This window comes from Melanaphis sacchari, unplaced genomic scaffold, assembly GCF_002803265.2.
Source record: "Melanaphis sacchari strain LSU unplaced genomic scaffold, SCAv2.0 Contig78_pilon_pilon, whole genome shotgun sequence".
In the NCBI taxonomy this organism is placed as follows: domain Eukaryota; kingdom Metazoa; phylum Arthropoda; class Insecta; order Hemiptera; family Aphididae; genus Melanaphis; species Melanaphis sacchari.
In genome coordinates, this window is record NW_020271554.1 from 1,013,265 (window position 1) to 1,018,625 (window position 5,361).

Genomic DNA, 5,361 nt, shown 5'->3' on the forward strand with positions numbered 1-5,361 from the left:
ATAATAATATATATAATGGTATCTTAAAATTTAAAAAAAAAACGCTCGTATTTAGGTAAATATATAACTTTTTAATATTTTAATATTTATAAAATATGTAAAATAATAGTGAAAAAAAAATGTTTTAATTAGAAAATTTAAAGACTCAGACGTAGTTAGACATTCGAGCATATCAGAAACAGTAGGCGGTGTTGGCGAAGGCGGTTTTACAACCAAACTTGTGGAAGTATCCGCATCAATTTGAAAAGGACTAGTGTCTTGACAGGACACGATGCCACATTAAAAAAAGTTGGTGGCGTTGAAGAAGGCAGTTTTACAACTACATTAGTTGAAGTATCCACATCACTTTGTAAAAGCTTACATTTAGGCTTGAACACCCATATGCACACTGATATTGTTGAACGCAAATTCGATCAGTTCAAACCGGACGTGAAAAATCAAAATTAACTATTTTATGCCTTTTATCAGTATTTCATTATGCAATTTTTCGATTCCAATTCCAACTTAACGGTCTGTAAAAAAATAATAAATAATATTATACGGTGTAGGTATGCGTTTTAATAACCACTGTCGGAAAAATCGTTACGATCGTTCTCCAGTGGTAAACTGAAAAAGTGAAAACACTGTAATTTAATAATAAACATTATGCACCATAAACATTGCCCATAATAAGCTCAAACGTTTACTTAAAGGAATTTCTGAAGCCGACGTTTCCTTCATTGTATATTATTTCAACCATGTCCTTCCCGGCGAATATCTTTATTATAATATATTGTTTTTGACTCAAATAAATCTATCCTTAATTTAAAATATATTTATATATATAGAATATCTGCTCTAATATTATACAGATCAATTTTTTTAAATATAAATTATTTGATATCTCTAATAATATTACGATTTCTGAAATTTGTTATTTTCATAATTTTAAATCATTAGATAATAAAAAGTAAATTATTACCAATTTTTGTGAAATAATTCAACAGAATGTGGGAACTGAAGATATCAAGCTCGAGCCCGATGCTCTTCGTTATGTCGACACTTTGAGTTCGTGAAAATAGCTGCAAGTGTGACTTGCTGTCCATGATGAAGTTTCCAAAATAGAACTGACGAACAAATTTACAATACAGCCAGGAATAATTGTCACCGGAGAGATAATGAAAATTATGATGAATGAAATTTCGAGCACTCACACTGGAAACGCATATCCATTGAATCTTAGACCGGAGTCCGGAAGTATATCACCATGAATTACAAAAAATCAGTAGTTCCACTACACCCATTGAACTAATTTTGATGATGGCTATATCCAGTTTACCGGATCAATTTAATGGAAATCTGATAAGTTAAATATTATGTTCTTAAGAGACAGCAGATAAGTCCGGACTTTTATAAGGATACATTCACAATTTAAAATATGATTAGTCGACTATTTGTACGTACATAAGGTATAAAATGTTACAAACGTTATAAATTATTTAATATATACAAGTACTCCTCTTTACGCTTGTCAGCAGCTGTTTACGCTCAAGCACTTACGATCCTACAAACTTAATAATTTAACAGAAAATACAAAAATTTTATTTTTAGTGAATAACATATAACGACTCGAACTACAATAGTATAATGTTGGAAATCGTCGTAATATTATAACTTAAAATTGTTAGATTTTTACATAGATCTTTTATGGATTTGTATTTTGTATCATTTAAATCATAGACATAGAATATATTAGGTATATATTATTATTTAATAGTTTAAGTTAATATTGACTGATAATAGTGGGATGAGTAAATGAGTAATGACGTATGGAACATATGCACATATTATCGATTCCTATTTCTATTAAAATATTATTTATATTCAGTTTGGTCGTTTAGCCCTTTGTTGACCAAACTTAGAATTAAAATTATTTTCCATTTTTTTTTTTTGCATAAAAATATAATAATTGACCTATTGATAAATAAGTGCACCTTAAAAAAAAAATTTTTTAGCCCCAATTTGAGTTAAGTACCTGGTACTAAAATGTACCGTTGGTCATTTAGCACTTTATTTTTTTACATACAACCTATACAAATCAAAAAATTATTTTTGCAAAGATAATTTTTTAAAATTGTAATATTATGTTTGGGTTCTAAATAATACAAATTTCTCAAAATATGTATATGCATTTAATATAATAACAAATATTTAAAACCTTATACATATGATTACTATTTTATTTTTAATTCTAAAAATGATAGAATCTAGATATACATGATATTGTCGACAGGACAACCAATGACTAACGTGAAATAGCTAATCAGAACGGCCCGACGGTACTTTTGAGTCCATTGCATATAATCAGATATTTTCCATTATTTTAATATATTGAGATATAAACAATTACAATATTTATAATCTAGACATAATTACAAACAATTCTAGCGGATAAGAATGCTAAAAATAGCTTTTGTACGTATTTAAAAACCAGTCTAATGTTCGCATGTTTAATTCTAAGAATGTTAGTGTACATTGTTTACTTTGACAACTATTTACTCGGTATATTTCTAAATTTGGACCATAGTTTAGCTTAACCCGTCGTTAGTACACATATAGTTTGTAACATGATTGTTACACTGTGAGCGCGGCGCTCACACTTCACTTTTTATATTATTATTAATTGATCTATTAACTTAAAAAATCAAACCATATCTAGAATTATGTATATTTTTATCCTTCACTAAATAGTATATAAATACTTTTTATGTACATTTCATAATTTATAAAATAAAAATAAAAAACAGTATATACAAAACTGTGTACGTAATCAACTACGGCGGTGGTGATAAAAATATTGTGCGGTTAGTACAGTGGTAGCGCGACACTCACTTAATCGGTATTCGGTACTGTCGACTTTGTCTAACGATAACTGATAGAAATGACAAATAGCGTAATTATTTATTTTTATAAATATTTATAGACATGTTATTTGAAGGTATTTATAGTATCAGATTAATTCAATAATATTTGTAGGAACGCTCAAAATTCTATCTGTGTGAGCGGCGCGCTCACATGTGTACCAACGACGGGTTAAGAGGTACTTGTGCGTACCAACGGGTCACAATAAAGATAACCGAATCATATTATTTAATATATATTTATTTGTACTGTGGTACTCAGAAGTACCGTCGGTCGACAAAGGGTTAGATTAAACAGAATGATTTATAACACGGAGGCTAATTTATATCAGCCTCGTTCTACTGTATATTTCCAATTCATTTTCACCACTTGATGTTAATATTTCAATATAGTAACTGAAACATAAAAATGTTTGCCTTCAAGTCTAATCCGTTCGTTTCATTAACGTCATTTAGCGAGTATTCGTAATATTTTGTTGTCGTCAGTCCGTTGTTCCTCTTTAGACGGTAACGATAAATCGCAGAGTGTGTCTGTGTGTGGTGTCGTACTCCCGCGATACTTAACAGCTCAAATCGCAGTTATAAGTTTTTTTACCACCAACTTTTGTCTTTTACAATTTAAGATAAAATTATGAATTACATTTTAAACCTTTAAAGCTACTAAATTAATTTTATTATTTTGGAGATGATGAGGTCATTATATACTGATAACAGGCTAATAATAATTAATAATAATCCAGACAACAAAATTATATTTTAAGAAGTTTTAAATAATATTTTAAAATAAATATAAATGTTATAAGAATGTTCTATTTTGGTTTTTTAGCCATGCTTTTAACCTTTTAGCAATAATATTCTGAAAATATTTTAAGTATAATATTGTGTTTATAACATTGTTTAATATTTTGAGAATATGAGAATTAAGTTTCAAAATATTATTGAAATATTTTATGGATTTTAAATTATGTATCAGAAATATTATTTACATGTTTTTACAACATTCATTAAAGTTTGAAAATTATATATAGATATATAATATAAAATACAATGGAATATACTTTTAATATTTTAACAGTATTGGCTTAATTTTTGCAGACTTATTTTGTATACTTCATAATTTATTATTAAATAATTTGGTTCAAATTTACACAATTGCCTCAACAGAATATGTACATTAATACTAGAGTGTTATGACTGTTATGAGGTTAGTTTATTTAGGTACTATAAACTTTAATACACTTCAAAACATTATAACTATTGTACACAGAGAAGAGGATGTTGTGATTATTATCTTATTATATTACAAAATATTAATAATTATTTACATTATTGAGTTTTGGTGTCACAATGTTTAAAAGTCGTACATTAAAGTTACTAAAAGGTTTTGGAATCAAACCTCCTGAAGATACAAGTAAGTACCTATCATTAAAATTATTTGAAAATATAAAATGATATTATTAATAATTAAAATAGGTAGTATACCTAATAATATTATAATATAAAAAAAAAACAATTTAAATATTAAATTATTTTATTAATTGTGATTTTTAAATTAATAATAATATGTATTTTAAATTAAAGAAAAAGAAAAAGAAAATGCAATTAACAATACACAGTTCAAGAATGTGGAAAAAGTAATGCATTGGCTGGAATCAGAATTTAATGGCATTCCTTGTGTCAATGAAGATGTTGAAGAGAATATTGATTGTATATAAATAAAAGTATAATATTATCATAACTGAGATTAATAATTTTAGTATTATATTATAACAATAAATTATTTTCAGATGAACCTTTTAAAACTTTAAAATGTATGCCAGTAAACACTATTATTCATAACGAACCAGATTATTATGAACTTCAAAATGTTTGTGAAGAAACAAATTCTGTTTAAGATATTAGTAAGTGCAAATATTTATTTTATAAATTAAAAAATAATAATTATCATAGGTATTATTATATTAAAACATATTAGAATATTAATTTTAATAATAATTTTAGGTCACCATATTAATGAAACCTTGGTTCAATCAAAAGATGGAACAAAGGAATTTAATGAGTGGAATACAATTTCTAATAGCTTGATTGAATCAACAAACCATACTGTACAAAATGGTCAATAAATAATTTTTAATTATTACCTAAATATACATTTTGATGTTCTAACATTTATTTTTTATTTTTTAGATGAAGTCTGAGTTTCATCTAATTTTGATGAAATTTATAATCCTGAATCTTCAACAATGTCTGGAATGAAAAGGACTCGATAGAACCATGGCCAACCAAATTTATGGAAAAAAAACTTAACAAAAAAGATGAGGAGTTCACCGAGTTCATGTCAAGAATATACTTCAAGAATAAAATAAATTGATAAAAAAATGAATACTAAATTACCTAAACAAGTTGACTGTTCTAAATGTAAGTTTAAGTGTCAAAAATATTTTTCTGAAAAAGAAAGAGA

General features: G+C 26.4%; 1 long non-coding RNA gene across 1 annotated transcript; it reads left to right on the forward strand.

Moving 5' to 3' along the window:
• Positions 1-4,177: 4,177 nt before the first annotated feature.
• Positions 4,178-5,003, forward strand: LOC112601457. Its single transcript, XR_003115056.1, has 4 exons — positions 4,178-4,311; positions 4,482-4,621; positions 4,688-4,801; positions 4,902-5,003. It is a non-coding gene; the product is annotated as an uncharacterized LOC112601457 (long non-coding RNA).
• Positions 5,004-5,361: the final 358 nt, after the last annotated feature.